Source organism: Takifugu flavidus, chromosome 1 (genome assembly GCF_003711565.1).
Source record: "Takifugu flavidus isolate HTHZ2018 chromosome 1, ASM371156v2, whole genome shotgun sequence".
Classification (NCBI taxonomy): domain Eukaryota; kingdom Metazoa; phylum Chordata; class Actinopteri; order Tetraodontiformes; family Tetraodontidae; genus Takifugu; species Takifugu flavidus.
The window spans coordinates 3,490,221-3,502,500 of NC_079520.1; the positions used below are offsets into that span (position 1 = coordinate 3,490,221).

At 40.1% G+C, this 12,280-nt stretch overlaps 1 long non-coding RNA gene across 3 annotated transcripts; it reads left to right on the plus strand.

Annotated features, from left to right (window-relative positions):
- Positions 1 to 682: 682 nt before the first annotated feature.
- LOC130534360 (uncharacterized) lies at positions 683 to 7,565 on the plus strand. 3 transcript variants are annotated; one of them, XR_008952881.1, is made up of 4 exons: positions 683 to 838; positions 1,307 to 1,374; positions 3,389 to 3,463; positions 7,436 to 7,565. It is a non-coding gene; the product is annotated as an uncharacterized LOC130534360 (long non-coding RNA). The 3 variants fall into 3 exon arrangements; XR_008952880.1 differs by having other exon boundaries at positions 3,389 to 7,550; XR_008952879.1 differs by lacking the exons at positions 3,389 to 3,463; positions 7,436 to 7,565 and adding an exon at positions 1,449 to 2,212.
- Positions 7,566 to 12,280: the final 4,715 nt, after the last annotated feature.

Genomic DNA, 12,280 nt, shown 5'->3' on the forward strand with positions numbered 1-12,280 from the left:
GTTTGGATTATCCAAACACTAAACTGTCCTCCACACAGCAAGTACAGCAGTGGAAAAATGACTCATGCCAATTCTTTGTTTCATCTCTAATTAAGATTTTAATTTGAAAACAAAACATGACCTTTGCTTGGATACTTGCAGCATTATTTGTTTGGGCCAAAGCTACACATGTCAAACTAACTTCCTTGCTGCTGACCAAAGAATTTTCAACTGCATAAAAAGAAACATGTGGAGCGACATTTGGAAAAGGACAATAATTTGCAACATTGTTTATATGCACCATATGTGCGGTTTTGTAGATGAGCATAAACGCGATTACAAGCAAAAAAAAAAAAAACACTAAATGACTGGTTGAGAGTTCATTCACCCCTTCACCTGAGCTCGCTGCATGCAATGGGACTGTTGTTCAGAGGCAAATTACAGTGCTGATTTTTTGAAGCTAGGTTCTGGGGCCTAATGTTTGAGTGATGAGATTTAATAATGGTTGAATTTTTGAGAAATTGTTAATCATGAGTACCTGGACATTTCTTTTTGAACTGGTGTAATGGCTCAGCTGAATGTAAGGGAAAAGGGGATCATATGATTTCACTTGTATTGAATTTCACAGTAAAAATATTTGCGCACGCACACACACACGCACACACACACGAGAACAGTTTCAGATGTTCAGAACCAAGTGCCGGGATGTGGATGAATCACAGGCATTTCATTTGCTTTAAAGTGTCCACTACTGCAGTGGATCCAAACTCTGATCAACTGCTGAGCTGCTCCCACGTCCCTCCTGCCCTTTTTACAGACTTCAGCTGATTTCCTGTGCCCATTCCGTGACAGGTCCCAGGTCAGCATATTTCAACGCACACTTTCATTTGTTGGTGGTGTGAGTTTGTTGTTGTTGTTTTTTGGCTTTCTTTCTTGTGTTTTTGTATGTGGCACTTGACGTTACTGCAGTTATCGAAGATAACAGCCATCCAACAATAGTAAATTTAATAGAGCTCTCCATATTGCTGGTAGGGAGTAAACACGCCTGATGTGATTTATGGAACCGAACTGGAAAAGTACGTTTCTATCACTGCCAAAAAAAAAGGGAATGAGGTAGGAGTGCTGAGAGAAAAACAGGGTGGCCAGTAAAAGAGTTCAGAAAAATTAGGAGAACAGTAGTGAAATAGTGCAGAGAACAGGTGTGGATCTGAAAAGTGCATAGCAGAGTTTGAATAATTGTTAAGGGGATGCTTTTCCTGGAAATTTTAAATAGTAATCAAGTTACAAGGTTCCTGCAAATTAAGGTGTTCCCCTGTGATTTCTGCAGAGCTCTGTGTCCTGAGCAGCACTGATCATAATCACACAAGAAATTCTCTATTATCCAGGTCATGCTAGGTAGGTACATGAACTTTCCACATTTTAGGTTCTTAACCATTTCACCTCATAACTAAAAGGCTTCTTCATTTCAGAAAAACAGAGGGGAAAAGATTGTTTCCACCTCCCTTGAGGCTGCCATGTTGTTGTTAAAGAATAAATGAATCCACTTATGCCTAACATGAAACAAAGGTGGCTTTAAGACTCCAACTGTGCATCACATACAATGGAGGCTAAAACTCCCTTACAAGCTTAACCCCTAATCTTGTTTGATGTGACCCTAGCGACTTACAGAAGGGAGGGCTGAGGTGATGACTCACAGTCGGGTCACATGTTTGCTCAGCCAGCCTGAACAACTGGTACAATGGCAGAGAAGGCCAGAGAGTCTCGGGATAACCTTGGAGGTGGCAGCTGTGACACCCCCAACGGTGGCTAAAAACCTGGCACTCCCTACCAGGGTATTAGAACTGACGAAGATGAATGAAGGTGTGTCAAGGACCCAAGAATTCCAGCTGACATTCACATAAGCCCTGAAGACTAAGTGGAGGGAAAATGGATTACCTGTTCTTATCCATGCCATGCTGATTTATAACCTTTCACATCCATGCACAGCCCTGAAAGCATCAATGCTTGATGTAAAGATTCGATGGAAAGGTTTTGTTCCATGTATAGTTGATTAGACCACAGACTTTCTGAATTTTAGTCCACATTTTCCCCTTCCTATTAGTTTTTTCTCATTTTGGAATGTGTCCACGCACAGAGGAGAGTGTACCTGGCTGATCCTGCCAGTAACATATGCTTGTGTCAAGATATCGCTCAGGCGATACTTGACAATATCAAGTAAATAATCCACTTCAACAGTACTGGACTTCATCCCCCTGCAATATAAAGCAAATCCTACTCCAACATCATGGTGTCCAACCGTGTAGGATGCAGATGTTTCAGCAAATTGAGAATGAACGGTTAAAAAAATCCAACCCTAACAGGATGGAGGTTGACTGAGTGGGAACGTGAGGCTTTTATGAGAAGAACATTTGTTATTTTTATAGTAACATTAATAAAGTGTCTGGGATAGGGGTTTTAGGAGACAGCATTAGACAATGATTTCCCCCTGAGGCAGTTGGTTGTAAATGCTGTGAAGGAGGTTATTACAATTCCCTAAAAACACAAGATATTACACAAAAACCAATAATGTACTTTTTATATGTCTGAGCCTCTGACCTCCAAATACTGCAAAAGTCAGCATTTATTTGCTTTATTTTGAGTGAAAGTGGGAGGCGTAAACCTAGCTTATCTATGTGGGATTATGTGGTTAGACAGAACTGAGAAACAACCCAACTTAATTTTGTCATATTTGCTATATTATTTGATTTTCTTTTCACTCCACCCTTGTGAAAGTCTCAGCTTTAGCCATGATGCTGGTAAAAGTTGTGTGGAGCCTTTATCATGCGGGCTACAGTTTCTGTCAGAGAAGCAGGAAGCAGGAAGACACATTCCGCTCAATTCATAGCCTTGAATCACGATAACATAAATGTCTTCAGGAAATCAAAGAACCAAGAGAAACTGTTCACGTGCAAAGTCCACACAAAAGGCTGTGAGCATGAAATCAAACCCAGAACCTCCATGCTGTGAGTGCACCCCCATGACACCCCATGGGCCTGTCCTGTTTTTAAAAGAGTTTTTTGTTTTATTAGACAAATGTTCATTGGGTTGTGTCAGTGGTCTCTCTCCGTACATGGTGACTTTAGAAAGCAGGTCTTCATTCTGACCTGCGCTTCAATAATGAGCTGAGAGTTACAGCAAAGCTCTTTCATCTCAGCTCAAACACTTATTTTGCGTTGACGTCAGTGGCAGAACGGATTTGATAGATTCAAGCGTCAACGTACACGGCTCTATAGGGTTAGACTCCACTGTGGTAGCTTTGTTTTTTTACTTCTTGAAGCCCCAGAATAACCTCAACCATAACGGTCTCATTACTTCATAGTAATGTTTTTTAACAAAATCATCATCCTACATGTTGACCTATCTCTGACAGCTTCTTCCTCTGGCACAACTAGAGAAAAAAAAGCAAAGAGAGGACCTTGGATGTGTTGGAAGCTTTCTACACTGGGTGAGCAATTATGCTGTTCAGTATACCGTACTGCACACTACTGTCCCTTCTCTCTATAATCTTAGTGGTATTTTGACTGGCCAAATCCCTAGAATTTCTCCAGAGGTTAGAGCACATTCAATCATGAGGGCTTTGGCCACTATTTCAAAAGAACCTCTAGATTATATTACCTCCACCCAAAAGACAGCTCCATTGATCCTGTCGTGCTCTTTTGTAGATGCTCGTGTTGACTTCCCGTGCTCCCCCTCTCTGTTATGCCGCGCTGTCTTTTCAGTGACATATTTAGGTTGGTAATTAAGTCAGGATCAAAGCAATTCTGGTTTAGTGGTGTGAGAAGGAAAGGGGGCTGAGTCTTAATAGCAGGACCTGGCAAAGAAGGATCAACAGAGAGCGAGAGAGAAAATCAAAAGCAGGGTTAATACTACTGAAGGCAAGATAGGTGGTTTAGGGAAGGAGGTAGTTGCATTCGGCCTTTATTCTATGCTGGAAACATGTAATCATTTGAAAGAGGATAGGGTTGAAGTAAGGACATTACTGGAGCCACACCTTATCAAAACAGAGTACCTAATTGAGACACCGGTGCCTAAACAAACTTTCCCCAGATGAAAAGAAAATGGCCTGTAAAAACAATTCCTCAATGTACTTGACTTTTAGACATTATGTCTTTAAAGCTGAACTTTGTATTTGCCCGTCAGGTTGGTGAACACCCAAGGATGTACGGTACAAAAGCATTACATTATGTTTCCAAGAATGTTAGCTATGCGGCTTCACTTTCCCCTGGACATCAGGCTGCAGTCAGGATTCGAGGTTACCTACTCTAGACTCAAACACACATTTTCTATTTAACATACAGGAGTAGTAACCATGGGAACACATTTCATGGAGGTCACATGGATATTCGATATTTGATTTTTTTTTCTCTGTTGTGTGCATCAGTTTGCAGGCAGAACAGTGAGCTTTGTAGGAACACAAATGACACTAATTCAAAGCTTAAGCTCAGCTAATAGGGATGAATTCCATTAGAGGTATACACTGGAACCTGGAAGTTAAAATAAATCTTATTTTTAGTGACAGATATAATACTTAATGAGAAATCAAAAGTTTCATATGAATTCATTCAAGGGTGTTCACTTCAACTGAGCATCTGTATGAGGATCAACTTTTGAAACTTAGTGTAAATGGACATTTTAAAAACAAAATAAAGAAATGATTCATAAGTCAACAGAGACTTTCCTGCTGCACTGAGGTCTCTCCATCTGGAACAGAACACACACCAGTCCCCCTGTTTCCGTATGACAAGCACATCATTATGCTTTGTAGCGTAACCTGCTAAGTATCCTCTTTGGCTTTGATCATCCGCACTATCTGCTTTCATCACCCTGCCAAATACGATAATAACACGCAATAAACGTGCAAAACGTGCCATGAAAAGATGTGAAAAGAAGACCAATCTTAGATCTCCCTCTTCGCCATCTTTATCCTGGTGTTAGCCTTTACATTCCTATTATCGGTAAATTCAAGTCCTCCCTCTAAGCCATATCTTAGGATCAGTAAGAGGAATTGTGGCAGCAGCTTTAAACTTTAAATCCCCAGTTCTCCATCTAATCCATATATGGCTGACTGAAGTCCATAAAACTATCACAACACAGCACCAATTTATCTCTGATGGGCTCCGTGTGGTGAGAGGAGAAGCCAGCTTCTCGTTATCCGAATCAAGGATGATCCGCATGATGGCACAGACCCCCTAAATGGTAACCATTCTCGTGATGCCCAGACGCCACGGCCGGGGCCTCGCTGTGTATCATCATATGGCAACAGACACTAGGTTTGATTGCCAGTAAACTGCCAGTACTTGTAGCAGACTTTTGAAAAGAGGGAGTCCTTGCAGTGTAGTAGTGGTGGTGACTTCAGCCTGTGCACTATGAGTGGGTTACGTCTCGCTGCCCATTATTGCAATAAGGCCCAAAACAAAGTAAAAGTTCTAAACAATACAAAAGTTCATGTATCAGGAACTTGACAGTGTTTCTCTCATTATCCTCTAAGTATTTAGATTCCCTTATGTCCCTGGTTAGGATTAACCCTTGCTAGGTGAATCTATAAGCCCTTAAATAGCTCCGGAAGAGGGTTAATGTTTCCACACTAACTTACTAGCTGTTTCACTAAAAAATGTAATGCATAGTTTTGCCCAATAATATCAAATACATGCATGCAAGGAATGTGAGAAAGACCTTAGAGGAGATTGACTCAATTCTGTGACAAAAAGTCAGAGCTAGAATAATCTGTCTTTCAAGCTTGCTTTGTTGCAATAATTATCAATAAGAACCGACTAAGTAAATGTTAAAACTAATGACAGATGACTTACTGACAACACAGGTTTTCCTCACACCAAATCGTCTGTGCCCATAGAAAGTCAACTACTGTACAGCATTGCAGTTATTGGGCAGCTGTAGAGGAGCAAATCATTTTGCTGTAGCTAAGAAGCTATGGTTGTTAAAAACACATTTGTTGAGTGCTCCCTAGCCAAAACACAAACTCTCCCAACAAGACTCCCTATTGGTACCTTGTGTTTTGCACTTAACATCTGCTAACACACTGGATTTATGGCTGGAGAAAATAGTTTTGAATAATTTGCAATCAGAATTTTGGCCAGTAACAAAGGTTGTGGTAATACTTTACTGAGAGTGTGAAGACAGAGGAGAATAATGATACTTGACCTGGTTCGACTTGATGCACTGGATAATGATCACTGTAAAATATACAGTAATGCTGAGTTGTTGTTTTTTTAAAGGTAAATATATATATATATATATATTATATATATATATATATATATAGCTCCTATGCATACACGTATGACAATGACTGCAGGGAAAAGGGCCAATAGAGGAAAAAGTTAATTACTCATTTAATCATGAAAAATGCATTAATTTTAAGTTACAATGACAAAATACCTTAGCAAGTAAAACATTCAACCTTAGATGATGTAGAAAACTCCAAATCATGCATTCTTTTCAGTGCAAGCCCACCACAATTAATCACAAATATGTACTATTCAGCCAGTGCACGCTAAAATCCATTTCATCCAATGCTCAGCACTGGAAGGGATGATGAAGGGACTGCAGCCTTTTCATTGTTTCCATATGTTCATGTCCTTGTCAATACACAGCTGAATCTATGATTGAAACATAATAAAAGACTAAAATATGTTGTTTATGCTATGGAAGCTTAGGAAGGAATCTGAGGAATCTTTTTTTTTATTATTATATGGAACAACCAAAGTATTCCCCACAAAAGGCATTCAGTGGCTACTCCTAAAGTTAATTTCTTCAAATCGCAAACAAAATATACATAAAATATATGCTCATATGTACTAATACAAGTCATTGATACACGTCTGTGATACAGCCTGTATTAATTCTGGCCTTCCCCTTTTATTGATCATATTACTGCTTTAACATACGCAATAGAACCAACCAAGAGTAAAAGTGAGGAGAGCTTGATGTGACTGCAACTGCTACTGTAAAAAATAAAGTGATGAAGCTGTGAATTCATGTCCTTACATTGCCCTTTAAACATCCAGTTTTTACCGTAAATATCGGCAAGAATAAAAAGAAATCCTGACAAAGTCATTTAAAACCTTACACATTAACACAACCTTTCCATGGAGACATTTGTGGGGTGTTCTGTTTGTCTCAATCTGACAGCTGTATTTGGAGGCTTTACGGAGGGTTAGGTATGGCACGGAAACTATTATGGACGAAAAACAAGACCCATAGAAACATTGTAGGTTTTGGGTTTTCCAGGTAAACTTGGGAGATGTCTGTCATGGCATAATAATATCACTAACGATACTGGTGGTTGCCAAGGGGAGGTGGGTGGAGAAGGGGAGAGGAAACCAATTTAATTCATTCCTTCCTTCTGGTTTGATTGTCACCTTTTCCTTTTGACTGAAGTTTGCCTTCCTCTTCCCAGTTGGAAGCACGTGGACCTTCCCATCAGCCCAGCAGCTGGGCTTGTCAGCCAATCAAGCACCTGCATGATTATCAGCAGCTGGAAAAGTAAAGCAGGCACTGGGCGGTGGGGTCGCGAGTGGGGCGGAATAGGCCTGGAGGGTGGTGGGGGAACGGGGCTAAAAGCAGTTGAAGAATGAGGGACAGGAAGCCAGGAGGGGCAACAGGCACAAAAGCCTGGAGTGAAAAATGGGTAAAAAAAACAATATATGTGGAAAGGAACAGTGACCTCCCAAGAATAAAATATTTAAGTGATTTGGAAAAAAAACAAAACAACATTTACTTTTAGCATTTGTTCTATCCTCGTTTATCAGTTCTTGTATCTTTTTCCATTATGATTTAAGAAAATCACATTGTATCATTGCAGATGTCCTTTATTGCCTTGTTGAGGGATAATTATATGAGGTCACCTCTTTGTAGGGTGAGGACCCCTCAATATAAAACACATGCTTTGGCCTTTTGGGTGCCATAAATATTTGCTGTATTTCAGTTGGCCACAAAAACTTGTTTTGATTCTGCCCAAGGACACACAGACATCCCATTCCACTTAACAAACATAAGTGTTTTATGCTTGAGATTCATTACTGTTAGAATTCATGCAAAATGTCCCATATTTATCAGGCTGCCCTCTTCATACAACCATTCCAGGAGATCACATGAGTCAATCCAATCTCTGTAGTAGTGTAGGGTAGAGCATTGACCTGTGGTTCAGCATTTGTGATGTGTCATATAGACCCGCAGATATAATATAACTATGAACCATATGGAGAGAGGAATTACTACTTTAGTTAGAATGAGGGGGACAAACGAATGTTATCAACTAATCACAATAGTTGTAAAGGGTTGTAAAAAAACTGCTTTTTAACAGTGAGAAACCTTAAGCAGGACCAGGATCATATGGGGGACCATCCTGGTGATGTATGGGGGAAAGAGGAGCAGATTTTTGAATTCTTGCTTTATTATACTGAAGATATGCATCTAAAATCATGGAATTGATTATCTGACTGATTAAATAAAAGATAACTTTTGACAGCTGAACAGTCACCATTTAGCGAGCAGCTGCATAGGCTGGAGCTGTCTGAGGATCCATGTTCTGGGCTGGACTGCAGAAAGTCTGACTACAAAAGATGTTAAAGAAAAGTCCTTGTTTATTCAATGTTTATCAAGCGACTCATCAGGAAAATATGCGGGCATTCCTGCTTAAATTAGCATAGATTCAGAGCGGTTCTATCTAATAAAGTGAGGGTTTGATTGACATTACATACACACACATGGCGGTGTTTTGAGCAACGAGTCATAGAAGGGAGACAACAAAAGAATAGCGCTTCCTGTCACCACTTCAACGCAGTCGAGATGCTTAAACCTTTCAAGCGGACGTGTAGTTCCCAAAAGCGTAACATAGGGGTGAGATGAAAGCAGGAGAAGGGGAGAAGACACAGTGGCAGGACAGCAGCTTGTTTGCCCATATCAATCTAATCTGGATGTAAACACAGCTGCTGTCAAGGAACTCATGCATGGCCCATATAACAGCTGGCCGTGTGAACTGAACTCTGACCCAACGGCAGGCCTACTTCAAGAAAGAGCAATCCACCACTGAACGGATCCGTCCAGCGTGAGAAGACAGAATTCCTACGGTCTGATATAGTGTTTCAGCAGTGTATGAGGCAATCACTTATGTATGTTGCGCCTTTTCCCTGGCCCACACATAGGAACATGAACGTACTTGTATATGCTCCAGCTTTTCTTCTTCACACGTCCAAGCGATGGAGTGAAATATTCATATTCTACAGTCCACGCAGCATGCCACCTAAACCAGACCATCTGGCCCTGGAGCATATAACATGCTGACAACAAAGCAAGGCCATTACTGTGAAGAGAGAAATGGAGCAGTTGGGGGTACAGTAGGTGTATGCATATTTAAAGACAATCCCAACACAGCTCAGGGCTTTACCAGTTTTCTACTACTGAATGCTTTTAATCAGGTATCCTTTTAACTGAAACGAGCAGTGACATCATTCCTTAGTGCAAGGAAATGCTACCCAAAATGAGGTTATGTTCATGAAAAAATAAACGCCATTCTGTTATTTATAAATCTGTTCAAAGTGCCTGCAGCCAAGAGGCCCATTGTGTAATCTTTTGGCTGAAATTAGAACAAAAAGTGGTTCATGTGTTGTTGAAGAACCTCTAAAAGAGCAAAAACTGAACTCACATGAAGGCTATTTCCACTGATGGCATCTTATAATGGGTATAATAACAGCAGGGATTTAATGGGAACAGCTGATAACAGGTACAGAAACAAACAGTGAAATGGTCAAACCTGTTCTGTTTTCCTTATTCCACAGTGTTTCTTCTTCTTGTTTGAAACTACAACCTACTTCTTCTACTGTTTTACCACAGCATGTGTTACCTACACTGCCACCTTCTGATGAAACCAAAAGCAGCTTTTCTTCTAGAACCTGTAAACATTAACTGATTTACATTTTTCTTCTCCCCTTTTGTTCATTTTCATTTTCAGAAAATATTTTGTCATCTTGAGTTTATGTTTGTTGTCTTGAGTTTATTTGCTTTTGTGTTCCGTGCCAACAGAAGTTAGAAATAACCAAATGCCCATTTTTCTATTCTGCTATGCATAAATAAGTTTGTGAACTTTATCCCGATTAATAAAAGCACCGCATGAAAGTACCTTATGCACCATACAAATAACTGTTACACCAAAATTGCAGCATGCAAGAAATGGTTGGATACTGCATAAGATGTGTAATGGTAACAAGAGGTCTAATAGACAAGATCAAGGAATAGTCAAATGTTTCTTTGCAAATTGTTTCAACCTTTAAAACCTGGGAAAGACATCTGTGCAAAGTTCCAGAAACATGAGGACAACTCGCAGCGGGATCCCATTTAGCAAAACACAGCAAGGACAGTGTTACATTCAAAACAAATCACCAAACACACAAGCGTCCAAAACACACAATTTTATTGCAACATGTGATGAAGCAGAGAACAGGAGAGAAAGACGAGAGGAGCAGTAAGACAGAAGTTCAGTCAGTCACAACTACAATCATGTTTTAAATAATATGCCACCGTGTCTGCTTCACCCCACAGTTTTTACCTTGTCAAACAGATGTAAATTAGGTGTAATCCAAACTGGTCCACTCTTGTAAACATTCAGGTCATTCAGGCTCAAACTGACCAACTTTCTGAACACGCTCAACTGTTTGTAACCTTGGTTATAACCCAGCATAAAGTAGCCTGGAACAACTTCTTTTAGATGTCCAAGCTTATCAAACGTGCTGAATCAGAGGTTTGACAGTTGTTTAAGATTTATTTCACCAAAGTATCAAATTGTATAAAACACCCCAAAACAAACCATCAACCCCGTAAAGCTTCAGCACAAGTTTATATTTGAGTGATTTTGGGAAATTATTACAACTAATGAACTGGTGATTTGGATTCATGATCACGATCAAGCTAAATATTCGCTTGTCTCAACTCTGTGCAAGTGGACAGCCTTTAACTTGGAGCTGTTTGATGCTCGTTTCAGATGAGGACTGGTTTTGGGAGGGATGAGCCGCCTTCACGGAATCAACTCTTCAGAGCGATACTTTTCTGTCACCCACAACCCTCAGACTTTCCATTCCAACTCAAGTGCAGCATTTACTCATCAAAGAGAGGAGTCAGTGGCAACTGTGTAGGTTCTGTATACTGAGCTGGTGTTAAAGGGAAACATGTGGCGAACTCTGCTGGGAAAATGGAATATTTCATTACAATCTTGCCGCATCATGAAAAATGAATAGGTTTTGGTTGCTGTGGTTCTGAAGTCTTAAATCCACAATTGATCACTTACCAACAATCAATTTTAAACATAAACAAATGGTTTAATTGCCATGGTTGGTTATGCTCGTCCACTAAATTTTTATGTCAACCCCAAAAACCAGGGAGAAACCCTGCTTAGTTTCATCCAGCATGACTTTTTAAAAATAAAATATATATACATACATAACAAGCTTATTATCCTCACATCTGTGTTTGCATTTAGCTTTAAGTAAAATAATCATTAATATATTAGTAATCAGCATTTAAAAGACTTGTTGCTGTTGACATATAACTTAAAAAAAATAGTGACAGACAACCAAAAAACTTTAATTGATAGAAGGAATGCGTGAGGACGTCTGTAGTGCTGCAACTTTCTTTATTTCCAATTGAAAAGAACCTGGGTTTGTGACTTCATTGTGCTGGTCCCGGTGTCGACTCCCAGTTGAGGACTCAGCTGCAGCTGAAGGTAATGTTGGCCGACTGAAACAAATATGCGGTAAGCAATGGAACAAAATATGAAATGAACAAGAACTGACAAGATGAACTTCTTCTGACTCCTCCGAGGTCTGGGAGTGAACACCTCTTTACTTATAAATACCAGCTTGAACGGAACTGTGCTGAACTGAGTTGGACCGGACTGTGCACCGCAAAACTGTGTTGAGCTGAAAAGAGCTGACTGATATACTGGGATGCACTGGGTTTGCGCTGGCCGTGGGTTTTTTCTTCTTCTCTGTATTGTGGAATATATAATGCCCTTCACAATCACTTGGCGCTCATAAATGACTCAATGTTTCTGACTTGAAGGAGTAGTTCCAGCATATTCTTTACAAGTGTTGACGGTGACACGTTGGCAGTTAAGGTTACCGGTCACTAGAAGGATAGAATCATTTCACAAGACAGTAATGAGGGAAAATCAAGAGAATCGGCAGCCTAAATTCAAAACAGTCCATACTGTATAACCCAGCCATGACCTCTAACAGCCACGCACCAGATC